The sequence below is a fragment of the Equus quagga genome, chromosome 3, assembly GCF_021613505.1.
Source record: "Equus quagga isolate Etosha38 chromosome 3, UCLA_HA_Equagga_1.0, whole genome shotgun sequence".
NCBI classification, from domain to species: domain Eukaryota; kingdom Metazoa; phylum Chordata; class Mammalia; order Perissodactyla; family Equidae; genus Equus; species Equus quagga.
Genome location: NC_060269.1, coordinates 85,795,830 through 85,814,391, shown reverse-complemented (window position 1 = coordinate 85,814,391; position 18,562 = coordinate 85,795,830). Strand labels below are relative to the sequence as shown.

The 18,562-nt window shown below is 40.9% G+C and overlaps 1 protein-coding gene across 6 annotated transcripts in view; it reads right to left on the bottom strand.

Moving 5' to 3' along the window:
* The window catches only part of ABCG2 (ATP binding cassette subfamily G member 2 (Junior blood group)), a 130,843-nt gene that overhangs the window by 43,570 nt on the left and 68,711 nt on the right, over positions 1-18,562 (bottom strand). Inside the window, exon 1 of one of the 6 annotated variants that reach the window (XM_046657029.1) lies at positions 11,111-11,224. The exons of 3 other annotated variants lie outside the window; for them this stretch is intronic. The gene's annotated coding sequence lies outside the window, so the exon portion shown is untranslated. Of the gene's footprint in view, positions 1-10,259; positions 10,360-11,110; positions 11,225-18,562 lie in introns of those variants that run through there. 2 more of the 6 variants (XM_046657032.1, XM_046657031.1) reach the window with 2 other exon arrangements.

The following is an 18,562-nucleotide window of genomic DNA, read 5'->3' as shown; positions in this document are numbered from 1 at the left end:
ACAGCAGAGGGCCTAGTTCACAGGAGGCCCTAGAGATACCCACAGAACTGTCACAAAATGATCCCCACATCTCCCATTTACTGTCCAAAGGGCCCAATTATCTTTCCTAAAAGCCATTCGTTTTGGGGGCCAGCCCCGTGGCTGAGCGGTTAAATTTGCACGCTCCACTTCGGTGGCCCAGGGTTTCGCTGGCTTGAATCCTGGGCACAGACATGGCACTGCTCATCAGGCCATGCTGAGGCAGCATCCCACATGCCACAACTGGAAGGACCCACAACTGAAAATACACAACTATGTACTGGGAGGGCTTTGGGGAGAAAAAGGAAAAATAAAATCTTTTAAAAAAAAGTCATTCGTTTTCCCTCAAGTGCGCTTCTCCCTCTCCCCTTCTCTTATTAAGATGGTATTTAAGCCGCAAATTCTAATTGCCCCTTTGAGTCACATTTTTCTGTTAACTCTTTTCCCAAATGATGAAATCTAAGCTGTCCTTTTGATGCGGGCCCTGATATCATTTCCCCTACATTAAACCCAGGAAATGAAGGGTTAAAACCAAAGCACTCATTCCCTGCCTACTCCCTGGCTTCCTGGCTCCAGAATCCACTATCCTCCATGGAGACAGACACCGCCAAGGACAAGCACTTGGATTCATTATCTCCTCTCCACAAGGAGATACAGGCTGGTAGGAAAGCTGCTGACCAGCAAGGTCATGGGCTCCCTCCTCTCTGCAAGTTGTCTAAGGCCAAAGACAGGCTGGTAGGAAAGCTCCAACCACCAAGGCCATATGCTCCCTTCCCCCACCTAAAAGCCCACATTAAAAACCCTTCCTTGTAGCTTTTCAAGGAGTTTGGGATTTCAGCGTTAGCTGCCCTTTCTCCTTGCTCAGTATTGTGCAATAATAAAATTCCTACTTTCTTCCACTACACCCGGTATCAGAGATTGGCTTGCCGTGCAACAGGTGAGCAAACTCACTTCAGGTTCGCTATCAATTTGGCAACCCAGATGGGACCATGTCCCAGGTGGACATCTCACCTGTGGCACACCAGCCTATGGCTAAAGGCTTCTCTTGGAAGCTGTCCTGCAGCTGCCTGAGCCCCTTGTCTCAGGCATCAGCCCCAAGCAACTGGCTGCTAACCAAACGTCATTGGCCCATGGTGCTTTTGCTTTGGTGGTGGAAGAAACTAGGTTCAGGACTTAGGAAGACGTCTCTTGCAAGTAGCTGGTAGTTTTTGTTTTGCTCCTTGTGCTAACCTTTTCCAACCGGACTGGTTGGAAATAACGGGTACCTGGCAGCCCTCTGGGCTCCATTCATTTTTAAGTCACGATGCCCCGTCCAGATTTTGGTAAGTCCCCCGGGTGTGCACAACCGAGGTCCCTTGTCCTTGCTCATTTGGGAAGATATGCATAGCGGATCTTCATTTGTTAGGCACCCCCCGAGTGTAGGACACGGACTGAGCTGGGACTGAAAGTACTTTGGTTTTTAGATTTGGTTTTGGTTTTGGTCTTCATTTTGGCTTCCATTTGTGGCCGAAGGCTTTTGGAAAAGGGCACTTGTTTGGTATTTGTTGTTGTTTGTCTGTTTGTCTTTCCTTTTAAAAGTGTTAACATGGGAGGTGCCGCATTTATTCCACCTAAGAGCACCTTGGGAAAAACTTGGGCTGACTGGTCGACCTATAGCTGTAAGCCAATGTCTAAAGAGGGATGATTTTCCTTTGTAACACCACGTGGCCACAATATTCTTTAGACTCCGGAGGAAAAAAATGGCCAAACAATGGATCCTTAAGTTGGGAAACTTTTTAGAGGGCTCTCATGATAAACAGCTGTTTTATTGGTATCTATGAAAAGACCCAATTAAAAGGAAAATACAACGACTGGTCTTAAATATTTAATCAAACTTGGGGTCTCAGCTTCTTCTTCTGGTCTTACAGATGCTAATGAAAACATTAAGTTAACAAAGAGAAATCAGAAAGAGAAAAGTCACAGGACTCATCCCAACAGGATGGAAATCTTTAGCTAGTTATTAAAGAGCAAAGTGGGATAAACGGAACAGACATGAATAAAGTTAAGACAAAGGTTTTAATAAAACACTGCCTAAGGTTGGATGGGCTAAAGGGACCCCCTAGAGGTCCCCCAACACTAAAGGCCACCAGACAAACCTGTCTATTCACCCCAGCTGAAAAATTTTAAAAGGTCAGGAGGCAAAAGTCAGAGTGAAAAGCCTGACGAATAATTGTTTGGGGCAACAGTAAGGCTACTAAGGTTGATAAAACTATAAAAATTAAAGTGTTCAAGCTAATATTACATGAAGAGGTTATATCAACTTTGCCTGGATGTTTTCTTTGGAAATAAATGTTATGTCTAGCTGGGAATGCGTCCCCTACACAATATCATAATACTGAAACTTGTTAATGGAATTCTAATATAAGTTATAATTAGGGGTATAAGAGTTGGAAAAATTAAGATAAAAGTTTTTAAAAATTGATATACTTATGGGGCCAGCCCAGTGGCACAGCATTTAAGTTCACACATTCCGCTTCGGCGGCCCGGGGTTCACCAGTTCAGATCCCGGGTGGGGACATGGCACCACTTGGCAAGCCATGCTGTGGCAGGCGTCCCACATATAAAGTGGAGGAAGATGGGCACAGATGTTAGCTCAGGGCTAATCTTCCTCAAAAAAAATAAATAATAAAAATGTTTAAAAAAAATTGATATACTTAAATGGGCCAATTTCAGTTTACCCAAACTGATGTATGCAATTGGAAAAAGCCAGCTACAACAATGGGAAGCCTATTTTAATCCTTTAAGGCTTCTAAATGAAATCAGAAATACTGTACTGCCCCTTTAAGAGAAAATAATTAAATAATTGAACATGCCAGTGGTCAAAGCCAAATCTTATGCTTTTCTCTATTCTCTTGCTGAGCTTCCCAGCAAGCTGAGATTCACCACTTCAGCTCTCCCAAAATTCCTGGTCTAAAATTGAACAAGTAAAAATAAGTCAACCTTTGAGACAATTTGGAATTGTAACGGCCATTCTGGGAAACCTCTGTTTCAGAAAAGAGAGGGTTCAAAATCTCTCACAATGTAATACAGTCTTTGATTAATATGTCAAAACTTCTAAAAGACACAGTTATTCAACATGATATAAAATGATCTTTGATGAATGAAACCTTGTTTAAGTTTGCTGGTTTGATTTAAAATAGACATGTCCTCAAAGTTATCAGCATTGGCTATGATGCAGACATACAGCCTGGGTTTACTGGTCAAACGAGCTCATGTCATCTCTGTTACAAAATTTATCAGCAAAACTAATAACTCCGTATAATAGCTAATTTTGTTTAATGTTTCATGAGGTTTTTATAGATGATCTAAATATAATTGTCGAGAACAGGTAAATTAAATGTAAAAGGATAAAAGTTTCTGGAAAAACTCTTTAACAATAATTATATGTATTATGACATATGTACTTAAAACAACTTAAGATAATCATTGACTGCTTTAATATCACATGAAGTTTTTCAGAGTAATTTAAACATAATTGTTAAAACTGGGTAAGAGTTTTTAAGCATAACAATTATGTTGTATAGTGTGCATACTTAAAATAACAGCTTCCAAAATCTTTTTGGAAACTTAAACTCTCTAACTTTGCTAAGTTAAGTAAAATGAGAACAGTTTATTGGGTATCTAAGTCATTTCTCCGTAAGATAAAATATTAAAGGTTAACTACTAAGTATATATTTGTCTGTCTTTGGTTTCTTATATCAAAGAAACTGAAACGTGCTTAGGTTTATTGATAAACATGTTTTATGTATGCTGAAGAATTTTCTATGAGAAAACACTACTTCTAAAAGGTCTGTATATAAGGAAAGTAAAATGTACGTTTTCAGTAAAAAAGCTATAAAGAATGGAAATATTTTTGATTCTTAAGTTAAGAAAGATAAATTTGTCCTAAAGCACCGGGATAAATTCTGAATGTAAAAGATAAGTAACCTAAGGTTTGTGAAGTAAAGCCCCAATGAGTTTTATCTATGGTCATGTTGACTGAGATTAAAATAAATTTATTAAATAAATAAGTTTTAATGTCAAAAGTAAACTGGTACAAAATTAAAATTTAGTCTCTTCTTTCTTAAAAGGATAATTTTCCTAAACATTTTATCTGCTCTCGATAAAAAATTTTTTTCACTATTTTAACTGCTTCTCCTTGACTGGTTCTGTTGTCACTTTGAATACATACCTGAACGTGGTTTCGCAGTGAGCTTTGTTTCCTATCTGAACAGACGTTTTAAAGCTTTTAGTATTTTTGACAAGCTCCCCTCCAACAAAAATATTCAAGTCCTGAATAAAAGCTTTCTTTTGACCTGGAAGAGGAGGGAGAGTTTCTCTGGGGATTTTCAGAGGGCCCCTGAGACTTCTCAGAGAGATTTGCTCTCTTTCTATAAGAAAAAAATGCTAAACTAATTAGGCTTATTTGGTATGTTAAATTACATGGGAAGCGTTGACAAGTAATGATAAACTTTCTTAAACGGTATTATGTCGATGAGTGTTATTGATATAAGTATTTTTTAAATTATCTAAAATTCTGATCTGTTCTGATTGTCAGCCATGATTCTGCTTATTATCTCAAAATGTTATATGTCACAAGAATGGTCAAATATCTTTGTCAATTACCATTTTTGAATATTTTGTTATTTACAGACAGTTGTTTTAGTCTGATGTTTTTGCAAATATGTTTCATCTTCAGAGAAATTAATGGAAGGGACTCTGACACTCTAGAATACAGGTTTCTGATAAACTTTCAGATTATAAAACTGAGCTGGATAAAAGATTTCAGAACTCTAACAGAAGAACTGATGACCTCATAAAACTGCTGATAGAAGATTAAGATCAAGAACCAATTACAAAGGACTGAATAAACCCATAGGAATGATTGTAATTTTTTATGGCTTGTTGCTTGAGATATTACTGATTTTTGATGTTTTGGGTTTTTTTCAGATTTAAGAAAAGTTTTTCTCTATTCTCTTAAGGAACTATGATTTATAGCAATTTGTAAACAAAATTGAAGCATTTATCTTTTTCTCCCTAACTGAGCCCTCCAAAAGGTAAAAACTCCTGATGAGTAAGTATTCTTATTCTCATGGCAATATGGTTGTTTGCATAAGTCCAATAAAAATCTGTTCTTCTTATGACAGGACACAATTGGAAACACTGGTCATAATACTAAGGCTTTGACTGGAACTTCATATTTGAGAAAAACATACAGACTTGGATATGACAAGACAGCTTTTGAGAAACGAAGGTTGACTTCCTGGAATAAAGCCACTTGGAAATATTGTCCTGGTACCATTCTTCTGGGTTTCCAGTTGATGAGGATTTTAGGCCGGTTAATTTTAAAACTGCAGATGAGAAGCAGGCTCCGAGGACTGGAGTTTGATTGCCCTTTGCTGAGAAACATTTACATTTGTAAGGGAAACCTCCATCTGTAAAGATGCCTCCCTCTCTGTGCCAGGAAGAAGGGGGATGGCCTTATCTCTGGAAACTCTTAATGAGGAATGCAAGAACTTAAGTTGGTTACTGTCTGGCAACCTCATGTAACTGATTTAGGGTGGTGGCTTCTGGCCTTTACTTAATCCGATTTGATTCTTATCTAAAAGTTGTGGGACCACCCAATGGCCAGACCCCACCTGCACTGATACCATTTTACATGTTCTTTCCTTTGTCTTGTAAAGAGATGGCTCACATACCTATGCCTTAAAATTAGCCTTACTCTCCACCCATGTTTGCAGCAGAAGCAGTGGCAGCAGCACCTCCTCCTGCCCGTGGGCCCTGTCCCCAAACAGCAGCTCTGACTGCCCATGGGTCCTGTCCCCATGCTATTCTACACTATTCTCTAAATAAAAGAGCACTACTGCCAGATCTTGAGAGTCCAAGAAATCTTTCTTTCGACTCCTTGGCTCACTGACCCCACATCACAGTGACCTGGTAAGGTTGAGCAAAAAATGTTACTCCCTCTGGCAGGTACAAGGAAGCTCAATTATTTTGGGGAACCTCTCGAAGAGAGGAATTCCCCCAAATCTATAGGTACTGCAGGCAGAATCTGATGACAAGTTATGGCCTGGCTTTCCTGGCCTTGAGAGGCCTTTAAAGTTCAACCTGAGATTCCTTATAAGGTTCCAGCAAAGCAGATTTAAAGGAGCCTATATAATCAATTACAATTCTTGCTGTACTTATGTAAATAATCATGCCAGATTTATTAAAACTAGACTTTGTCAATTTCTCTTACTAATTTGTCTTTTGTCAGTTTAATTTGCAGGCTCCCAATCACTGAACCTAAGAGAGGAAAGGAAGAGTTTTTCCTCCCCTAGACTGTAGCTTGAGAGGAAATTTAAGGGCCTAAGATTATGTTTAAAATTGTGGAGATTAGGGGCTGGCCCCGTGGCCGAGTGGTTAAGTTCGCGCACTCCACTGCAGGTGGCCCAGTGTTTTGTCGGTTCAAATCCTGGGTGCAGACATGGCACTGCTCATCAAACCACGCTGAGGCAGCGTCCCACATGCCACAACTAAAAGGACCCACAACGAAGAATATACAACTATGTACTGGGGGTCTTTGGGGAGAAAAAGGAAAAAATAAAATCTTTAAAAAAAGATAAAAAATAAAATTGTGGAAATTAAGAAGCACCAGCAAGAGGACAAAGTTAACTGGCCAAAGTTAAAAATTAACAACTCCCTTCATTGCCACAAATTACACAACAAATCACTTTTTTTATAGACGGTAATCTAGTTCCTGATGTGTAAAAAATCTATAAATAAAGCCCAAGGAAGTGATTCTTTCATGTATCACAGTTCAACATAATTGGGGGTCAGAATGAAAAGTACCTATGCTTCTTTACACATTCTTCAGCAACATGCAGGGGGAAATAAAATGGTGCTATCCACTAGACACACATGGCTACTACTCAGCCCATGAAATCCAGCTAGTGAATTTTTATATGCTATTTAATTTCAGTTCACTTAAGCTTAAATAGCCACATGTGGCTAATGGTTACCACAGTGGATAATACAGCTCTAGATTGTTGACTTTTTCAAAATGTATTCTCATTCCTGTGTTACTTTATAAATAACCAATTTTATAACCCCATGAAAGATACATATACTTGCTATATCCTGGATCAAATCAATTCATTCCTGAGTTTCAAAAGAGCACAGAACTACAGTATTACATTTATCTCAAAAATAGGACAATGCTATATTTTTCAGGTTGTGAATAACAAATAAATCTAAAAAATGATCAAGCATGGCTGAAGAAGACATGCTTCAGGTTTTTTAGAACTGTCTTCTGAACAATTGCTAAACTGAATTCGACCACTTTCCTCAAAAGAGGTGAATCCTTAAAGAATTTGTAGGGGAGGAAGACATTTCCTCTTCCCCAATGGGGGTTCGTCTGGCCGGAGAACAAATTAAATTCACATGAGACAGAATAGCAAGAAAAAATTAAACAAAGGTTTATGAGGAACCATGGCTCGGGGCCCTTTCTTCCCAAAGGAAGAAAGGGCACCGAAGAAGTGGGGTACACATAGTGGTTATATACCCCCAAACAGGGTGTTTCACATGTGATGAAATGTCCCTCCCACAATAGTCACAAGATTGCCCTGTGGGCACAGTGCTTGATGGACACAGCAGGTAATGGTCTGCTGTCTCAGAGGGCGTAGCACGAGGCAAGTCGATTGTCTGGAGCTGGGCGGTCACAGGTGAGCACGGCAATCAGTTCCTAGCCTAAGGAAAGATGCTTAATCCCTAAAGAAATGCCAACGTTGGGAGGGGGAGGGAAGTCAGTTACAGGAGGTTACTAGAGAAGCACAATAAAATGCAGATTTTAAGTCCTTGCCTTTGGTATTGATTAAGAGCCACTAGAGAAAAGGTCATCTCCTTCCTTCTTCCTGGTACAGAGAGGGAGGCACCTTTTACAGATAGAGATTTATCTTACAAAGGTAAATGTGTCCCAACAAAGGGCAAGTTCCATTCCTCAGAACCTCCTTCCCTGTCCCAGTTTATCAAAAGCAATCAGCCTCAAATAATCCTGATGCCAAAGAGACATATCTTGGGGTGGCCAATTCCAGGTCCCTATAAATTAAATCTGATTTTTAAACAATCCACATTTGACCAAAACATTTTTGACCATAACACAAATTTCATAACATTTTCATAGTGAGTTTCATACTAATTTATGCAGAATTTCAAATACCAAAGGTGGACCAATGAAAGAAAAAGAATAATCAATTTAAATAAATTATAACCCTTCCAGACACCCTCCAGGGCTTTCCTATAAAAGTCACCAAGATCTCTAGCAATATACGGCCAGTATTCAGATTACAGCTCTCCAAACAAATTAGCATTAATTGTTTTACACTAAATGTTTTACATTAACATGTTTTCCTAGCCCTAGCCCCTAGTGCGGGAACTCTCCTCTAGCGCTCTTTGACCTCAGCCATTTCACTTATTACAAGTAAAACAATGATATTTTAAAAGAAGCTCCTTTAGATTTTACTGCATTTCTGCCATTTCCGAAAGCCACATTTGCATTTGAAAACAGAAAACTTGCCTACACACACTATTGTAAAGGCAGGGACCTGATGTCCACTATTTTTGTACCCTTGGGAGCTCCTGACAGCCTGTTCTCAATGATTCCTACTGAATGAAAGACTAAACCACAACATGCCACACCCCTGTTGCAAAGTAGCTTAATAACAATATTAGAAGCCTTAGCAAGAGAAAGTCACTAACCACCATGCTTAGGAGTCATCTGAGAAGTCAGATTGTGGTAGGATTACTAAACTACATATACAATTTAGAAAGAGCATAAACACACACACAGAAGATTGAGCCCAGAATTTCTGAAAGGTAAAGACAAGTCTTAAGGAACACTGCCCACGCACTCAATATATTAACACTGCTGGAGTTCACAGAAAATGTTAAGTATCCGGTTTCACAGCAGGACATTCTTCCAGCCAGGAATGTCCTTCCTTACCTCTTTGCCTACAACCTCACATTCACTTGATAATTGAGAGATTACGACACAGTTCGAACCCTCAGGGAACATCAGACCTGGGAGGACAGGAGGGTTTAGAGGTGGCCTCGAGAGGAGACTGACCAGATAGATGGGAAGAGGAGAAGAGAGAGAAAATAATTCTAGTAAAGAAATGCAAAATCCTTAAATTGGAAGAGATTGTGTTGGGAAACACGTGCAGTTCGTTATGCTGGAATTTAGCTTTTGGGAAGGGGCAGTAAGGAAATGAGGCCAGAGAGGTCAGTAAAGGGTGGCGTGTGCTGCTTGGGAGCGAAGGAGTGACCCTGGAAGCTCTGCAGGTCCCCTCTGCCCTCCCCTCACTCATCCTAGACATCCCCATCCTTCCGGCACTGAGGGCATGCTCGGTAAGGCCAGCAAGCGATCTACAGAAAATGAATGACTTGTAGGAAAAGGTATAGATTACAAAAAAAAAAAAAAGGTACGTTTTGGAAGGTATAGCATTCCTTCCTATACGATGCCAACTCTACTCACAGTTCAGCCTCATCTTTGTTTTTTGTCAAGTTTACTGGAAACATGTTAACAGTAAACAGTGTTGGAAACAATAAAACTCACCCTCTTTAAGTATAGTTTTTGGACTTTTGAAAATGTATAGTCATTGGGGCCAGCCCCATGGCCGAGTGGTTAAGTTCGCACGCTCCGCTTCGGCAGCCTAGTGTTTCGCTGGTTCGGATCCTGGGCGCGGACACCGCACCGCTCATCAGGCCATGCTGAGGCAGCGTCCCACATGCCACAACTAGAAGGACCCACAACTAAAAATATACAACTATGTACCGGGGGGCTTTGGGAGAAAAAGGAAAAATAAAAAAATCTTAAAAAAAAAAAAAGAAAATGTATAGCTATATAATCACCACAATCAAGATATAGAATGTTTTCATCACCTCAAAGAAATTCCCGCCTCCAACCCCAGCCCCTGATAACCACTGATCTCTATTTCTGTCCCTTTTTCAATTTAGTCTTAATCTTCTCTTAAAATAGATACAAGTGCACATAAAGTAAATACTCCATATCGCTATTCTTTTTTCCTTTTACGTTCCCACAAAATTTGCAAGAATTTTGCCCAAATTTGTTTTAACCTGTGACAGAAATTTTATTCTAGAAAATATTTAGTCAAATTGTGAATAAAAATGATGAGGACCAAGCACAATTTACATGTGTGTTACATCCCAAACTTTCTTAATCTCACCTGCAACTTTGTCAGCGGTTTCTCAGAGGAAAGCATGGTGTTCCACATCTAAGGCTGCCAGTAAAATGCCTGACCCCCATGGCAGAAGGTATGTGCTTCGAGTTCCTCCTGCACTTAAATGTACCAGCCAGCAACCCCAGAGTACCGTGAGGGAACTGCTCAGCCTCTCCAAGCCTGTTTTTCATCTGTAAAGTTCATTCAACAAATATTTACTAGACTTCTATCACATGGCTGGCACTGAGGATACAGGAGTGAAGAAAACGAAAATATACAAACACCCCTGCCCTCAGTAAGGTTAGGTATGAAAAATGTCAGCGTCAACAGTGCTATGGAAAAAAAAAAGCAGAAGAGGAAAGGTGGTCAGGGAAGGCCTTTCCAACAAAGCTTTTGGGCAGAACTGAGGCTGGCTCTCGGGAGGCGCCGTACAAGTCCAAGAGCTGGTCCAGGAACAGAGAGGAGGCCGGCGGGGCTGAGGCAGGGCAGGGAAGGGAAGCAGAGCAGGGGACGGATGTAAAGGCAGAGGTTAGGGCCAACTCAGGTGGCTCCACAGGCCACTACAAGAACTTCAGCTTTGACTTCAAATGAGACTGGAAATCACCAAAGAGTTCTGAGTGGAAGAATGACAAGATCTAACCATGTTTAAAAGGATCGTTCTGACTTGGGGGTGGGGGGTGTTACTGGGGAAGGAGCAGAACAGAACATAAGAGGCTACTGTAAGCATCCAAGAGCCGACATGAGGACACTGTCCCGCGCCTGCCCCCCCATAGCCTATGACAGCTGTGTGTGCTCTGCCCGAAATACAACCACCAGACACAAGATAAGCACTCAGAAACTAAAAAAAGAAACGGTACCTGGTTCCTAAGAGCGTGTTCAGATATATACCTTGGATCCTGCCTGCACACTCTCTTCTTGGCCCACAAGAAGGTAGGGGCTGGGAGGGGGCGAAGGACTCCGGCAGGCAGGAGGCACTCTACTCCCACAGCCGTATCACAGCCAGTGGAGGTTTACGATTCCCACTGTTTGACCTGGTCCAAAACACTCCCATTTCCCCACCTCCCCCAACCCTGCCCAATCTGGGAAAAACAAGGGCAAATATAAATAATAATGATCTAGCTGCAGGCCCAAGGGAACTGAGGGAAATCTCATTTGCATTTAAAAGGAACTGATGGAGATGCTCCCGTGAATTTAAATAAAAGTTTTTGAGGAAGAGGTCTGGAGACCGGCTGGAGGAGGGAGGGAGAGTGATGCTGGCAGAGGCCCCCCGGGGAGGCGAGTCACCACCCTCTCTCCTCCTCTCCCTCAGCACTGCTGACTCCACCACGCTGGCACGGGGAAGATGGGCAGAGGGAGAGGGATGATTAGAGAATTTTGGAATCCTGAGGCTCCAAGGCAAAAAGAAGCGGAACAGGCAAAAATCGAGCTGTCTTTGAGTTAGAATTTCCCCGAAGCTACACAGCACTGGACCTGACCCAGCCCTTCTGCCCAAGAGTCTAACACACGTCTGCTGCATTAAGGTCACTATCCCTGTACCTTCTGTTTCTAATTCAATAATCATAACCACAATCAGGCACCAAGAATTACGAATAGATAATGGCAGCTGGACTGCAGTACTATTGCTCAAAATTCTAGGACCTCCAGTAAGAAATACATTTTACACCATGGCCCAGTATACAAAGATAAGAAAGTGAGTGTGTTGTGTGTGTTTATACTTCAACGAATTGTAAAAGGGCCCATAATTATTGCAAGGGACCCTCTAATCTATGAGTACAGGCATCATTGCAGACCAAGTAACGTCTCATTATATATGAAGTACTATGTGTCATTGCTAGCATGACTAACACAAATATGGATTTGAAACTTAATCTTTTTATCACTGTGAATTCAATCAACAGACACTAAAATCATAACTAAAATAGAGAGGAAGTATCCAAATTTTCTGGATATTAAAGGGTCCTCTGAGCTCACAAAAAGGCATGAGAAACAAAGATCTTACCTAAAACTCTTCTCTTCAGAATGAGGAAATAGCCTCAAATATTTGCTCCAAGAGGAGGGGGCAGGCCTCACATAATTCCTTCAAAGACATTTTGCACATCTCAAAGATATCATCGATGCATATCTCCCCTTCATATATATCCAGTCTTGAGTCAGGATACAGTTTAATTAAGCTACTATGCTTAAAAAAAAAAAAAAAGCCTGCTTTCTTTGCTTTCTTACCTGAATGTAAGAAAAGTTCATGTGCTCATTCTGTTTCTTGTTAAGCACTTATGGGTCATCATTGGAGAAAAACCAGGAAATTTAAAAACTCTACCCTGCCAGTTTCATTTATTTCCCTTATGAGACTAACCCCAAACTGACAACTACAATGAGGTCCAATGAGGTCGTCTATAGTGTTTGAAATGGAAGGCATTAGTCATCTTTGTAGAGATGAATTTGCTAGGTCACAAAACTATTAAACTTAAAAAGCCCAAAGTAACTCCAACAACACACGTAGTGCCCAGATCTTGGTTTCTAATAACGTTCTCCAAAAAAGGAACCAGAGAGCCTTGGAGAAATGGTTGATTCCAGGGTTGGAGCATGGAAAATCCGAAACAAGCCTGAAGTATTCTGTGATACCAGAAAGTAAGGGAATGCTTTACCTAGCAAAAGCAAACACTTTGCCCTAAAATGAGGAAGGAGTGGGGGTGATGGTAGGACAATGGTATGTCAAAAGGGCACACAGGCCAACTTTGAGCAGGAAATTAAATAACGACAGCACTGGATTATAATCCATATGATAAAATAAATATCCATGAGTCAGTACTGATACAAATAGTTGAATAAATAAACGGGGAAAAAACGGACAGCTCTTCTTTACGGAATTCTAATCAATAAACATAGAAGGAATGAGAAAAAAAGTTTTAAATCACCATTAGAACCACATAGTACAACATACAATAAATTCCACCAATGGATGATAAAATTAGTGAATAAAAGTTTAAGGAGAAACAGGATATTTGCACAGATCAAGTTTAAGGAGAAACAGAACATCTGCAGGGTCCAAGTTTCTCTCCCAAGATACCCACTAATTACAAAGGGAAAAAGGCTACCTTTCCATTGGGGTCCTGGTGAACAGCACCTTGACCAATGTTAAAATCAGTGATAAGACATCCTGTGCCCCTGATACTGATATCAGCCCTGAGATCAGTTTCCCTGCATTAAATCCAGCATATATGGGTTTAAAACCAAAGCACTCTTTCCCTGCTTTCTCCCTGGCTTCCTGGCTCCAGAATCCACTATCCTCCACGGAGACAGACACCGCCAAGGACAAGCACCTGGATTCATTATCTCCTCCCCACAAGGAGATACAGGCTGGTGGGAAAGCTGCTGACCAGCATGGCCATGGGCTCCCTCCTCTCTGCAAGTAGTCTCAAGGCCAAACACAGGCTGGTGGGAAAGCTCTGACCAGCAAGGTCATATTTTCCCCCTCCTCTACCTAAAGCCCAAATAAAGACCCTTCCTTTTAGCTTTTTGGGGAGTTTGGGATTTCAGCGTTAGCTGCCCTTTCTCCTTGCTCAGCGCTGTGCAATAATAAAGTCCTACTTTCTTCCACTACACCCGATGTCAGAGATTGGCTTGCTGCGCCACAGGTGAGTGAACTCACTTCAGGTTCGCTATCAATATGATGCACTGGGATTACTTCTGGCATTTTTTCCCAATCTACTCATGAGAAAGCAACAAGTACTAATTCAGGGACATCCTACAAAATAACTGACCAGTACTCTTCACAAGAGTCAAGGTCATGAAAAACAACAGAGGGTTGAGGAGTTGTCACAGATTGGAGGAAAGTAAGGATATACCACAATCAAATGCAAGGTGAGATCCTAGACCAGATCCTGAAGAGAAAAAGAAAAGAAACAGAAAAAGCTGGTGAAATCCAAATTAGGTCTACAGTTTAGTTAACAGTATTGTAGTATTGTAGCAATGTTAATCTACTAGTTTTGACAATTATACTATAGTTATGGAAGATGTTATGGGAATTCTTTGTAGCATTGTTTTGCAACTTTTCGGTAAGTTTAAGAGTTATTCCAAAAGAAATAATACAATAACTAATATTTTCCAATGTTTATATCAGAAGCATAATGTTAGACTTAAAATGCCATCTTTGTTCTTAAAAAAATTCCTCATCAAGATCTGTACAGCACAGCTATTTGTATTCTGAAAAGCATTGTTTTGTATAGAATAAGAGAACCTTTTCTTGTTACTCTGGCGTATTTATGATTAGCTGAAATTCAAATGATGTGCGAGTTGTAAGATCCTCCTTAACACCAAGCTTTCGGGGCGAGCTCCAGCAGACCAAGAGGGAAGCAGGAGCAGAAGGCTTACGTATCTGTAAGCTGTTCTCCAGAAACAACTTGCACTTCTTCCTCGTTTAGGTGGACATCACGGAGGGAGAGAGGGTAGCAACTTGCTTTTTGTTGAAAAATTCAAACCAAATGAATTTACCTCTGGGTTGAGGTGGCATATCTATGAGGCAAAACAGAACACATGTCCCCGGGGGAGAGGGGAGACATCTACCTATATACAAAATCGGAACACAACGAGTCGTTTGTAACTCCAATAAACAGCGTAGTAGCAAGGGCACATCCATACTGTAGCAGCTGGGGCGAGTCCACTGTCCCCGGGTTGCTGGTGCTGTTTGGGGCATAAATCAATACTGTACATGTCAGATGGACTCTGCTCCTACCTGAGATTCGAGATGGAAGTGCGTGAGTGGTTTGGCACGATAACAATACTACTAGTACACTTAGGTATGACTGATTTTTAATTAAATTAGGCTCGTGCTTTATGGTTTCCTAAGCACACACATTTTATTTGAGGTAACTCTCATATGAGGTATACTGGAAAGATGTGACAGCATCCCCATGTTATGAAACAGGAGAAATGGATCAGAAAGACTATAAATCAAAGTCAGATGGTAGGTTTGCAGAAGCAAGACTTAGGTCTCTAGATATCTTTGCTCACAGTAGTTATTTCTAAAATAATGGACAGATATTATTCCTAGATTCTTGCATCTCCTGCAATTTTATTCCTTCTGTATTTATTAAGAACAGTTAGATAAAAAAACGAGTTATTAGTTATTAAAAGCAAGAGGCACATCTACAAATATATTTTCTTCACGATAAAAATGACATCATTCAAACTTCTATCAGTGTATTAATTAATGCCCCTAGGCCTGTGCTACCCAATATGACAGCCACTAGCCACATGTGGCTACTGAACATTTGAAATATATAGTCGAATTGAGATGTACTGTACATGTAGGATACACACTAGATTTTGAAGACATAGTAGGAAAAAAGAAGGTAAAATATCTCATTAATAATTTTATATTGATTGCATATTGAAATTATAATATCTTTAATATATTGTTTATATAGAGAGATAGATATAGAGAGTGTTTTACAGTTTCCAAACAATATTAAGTGGTATGGTCTCATTTGAGTTATTCCCATTTTACAGAAGAGGCTATCAGCTAGTTATTGACACACCAGGACTAGATCCTAGGTCTTTAAGACTTTTACTGGCTGATGACTCCACTGGACAAAGACTTACATAATAAAATAGCTTGCCCAGTATTTATTAATAATAGTAAAGTAAAGTAATGAAGGAATGACAGCGTTATCAGACCCAAGTTAGGTCTGGGCTTGTCTGCTCTCTATCAATTCCTACACTCTTTTCTCGTCCCTGCCTGCCTTTACCATGAGCTGCTCTGTGAACACGTAAGGAAAATATGAAACGAATTAGTAGGCTAGATCAAAAGAAAGGCAGGCCCAGTGAACTTTAGTAAAGTGCAATATGGTGTTTGCGTCCCAGCTATGAGTGACCCTGTGAACTCTGGACCTCCTCCTCTATAAATATGGAACTAAAATACCTCCCCGGAAGGCTCAGTTGAGAATGGAAGTAACAAACACCTGTAGGCAGTAAGCACGGAACCAGCCCATCCCCCCCATCGCTGGCCACTTCCTTTTATTATTCTGAGGCATTCCAAACTAATATGGGAGAGTTGAGGAAAAGGGGTAAAACGAACGCTTTACCCTTCTTCCTTTCTAAGCGTTCTGTTGTCCCCTCTAATTTTTCTATCCCTTCTCTCCCACCCCATGGTCAGGGTGAGGCCAGGGTCGAGGTGTATAGGACAGGAAGCAGAAGGGGGGCAGACCTGCTGTCTGAAAGTATCCACAGTTTCACTCAGGCAGTCTTTCCGCTTTCCTTGCAAGACGCTCACCTCCAGGGGCTTCAGAGGGAGATCATAGCGCTTGTTGCTTTCTAGAGACTTCTGTTTTTACCCTTAGAAGAGCTTAATGCAGTGAAGCTTGTTGCTACCCTTAGAAGGACTTAATGCCAGTGAAATGACAGAGAACTCCATAATGCTGCCTGGGCCTAAGAACTAACTTCCAGCCAGCCCGTTCTAAAGAGTAACAGTGTCTTCGCAGTGGAAAGCCCAAAGAGATGACGCAAGTGATCAGCAAAGTGCAAGACACCTGGTTCAGCGGGCTTCCTGACCTTGCCAACCAAGATTTATCCCACCCTTGTTGCTGAAAGCAAAACCTCTTCACTGACATCGGGAGGGGAGAGGCGATTTTCCTTTACCCACACCCACCCACCTCCAGCTTAAACAACCAGGCACACTACCAACTTTCAGTGCCCTGAGTACTTTATTTATCTTCATACATAAGCTAACTATGTGACTCAAACATTAGATATCTACTTTCTAACAGTCTCCTAGTGAGGTGAATACCTGCTTCAAAAAACAACTGAGCAGGGAACTAGCACAAGAAGGGGGAGTGACTGCTAATGAGTACGGGTTTTTAAGGAGAAGGATGATGAAAATGTGATGGTTGTACAAATTGTGCACTTTAGATAGGTAAATTGTATGATATGTGAATTATATCTCACAATGCTGTAGTTGGGAAAAAAACTGTGAGGCGAAAATCATCTAGACATTTTATCAATTATTGGTTCACATCCAGGAGTGAACTGGGAACTGATTTATTTATTTATTTATTTATTTGGTGAGGAAGATTGGCCCTGAGCTAACATCTGTGCCAATGATTAGCCCTGAGCCAACAACTGTGCCAGTCTTCCTCTACTTTGCGTGTGGGATGCCTCCACAGCATGTCTGATGAGTGGAGTAGGTCCGCACCCAGATGTGAACCTGAGAACCCAGGACCGCCAAAGTGGAGCACACAGAACTTTAACCACTCAGCCATGGGGCTGGCCCCATTGGGAGCTAATTTTTTAAAGGATAAACTTTAGCTTCCTGTAGACCTGTATATTCTCTATCCTACAGAGAGGATGCCATTCAGGTTCTTTAATTTTCACTAAAAGATCTCAACCCCAACCTATAACCCCAGTAAGCAACACAGAATAAGCTTCCTACTTGACAGAACCTTCAACTGCTGCCAAACTTCTGTCAAAACATCTTGAGAGAGAGAAATACAGAGTACTTGAAGAACATGAGGTCCACTTATCCCTCTGTGAAATCTAGATTTATTCCCCAATAAGTCCCAAATCATCAAACAGCAGCATGTGTGACCATAGGGTCTCAGCATCCAACAGTGTTTCTCCTAACACTCGGGGCAAGGAAAAGCAGCAGCACCGCAAGCGGTCTTGGATTACGCACTGCCGCGGGTGCCAGGGGTGGGCACGCAGGATGCTCTCCCACCGCCATTCCTCAGTCTCCTCTCATCCCATGACACAAGACCTTTCCCTCAGAAGAAAATGCCAGCAAATGCTTCTCTAAGGAACTGGCATGTGCCCCCTTTTATAGTCATTCAGATGTGTGACTGACTGGTCCCTTTTTATCGTGGCCTCCAGGATGCAACTTAATTTGCACAGGGTCCTTTGGTCTGTCCAGGTTCATTCTAAATGTGCTCTCCCATGTGACTCTCAGTTGTATCTTACTTTCTATTCGTAATACTTATGCTCACCTCAAATGCTTCATGGATGCTTAATAAAAATGAATTCATGGATTATGATTAGGTCTTTGGGTGGTGAACATGACATAATCTATATAGAATTAGAAATATATTACCATGTACACCTGAAAGTCATATAATGTTATAATCCAATGTTACCACAATAAAAAAATAATAAAATAATAAAATAAAATAAATTTTTAAAAAATTAATTCAGAAATAGATTTGGCTGTATGTGTATTTTAATACCATCTTGATGCAGAAGAATGTGTTTCCTAAGGCAGCCCCTGCTCACAGCCCAGGGTCTGGAACAAAGATGGCCCAATTTGTTACTATGAAACTATTTTC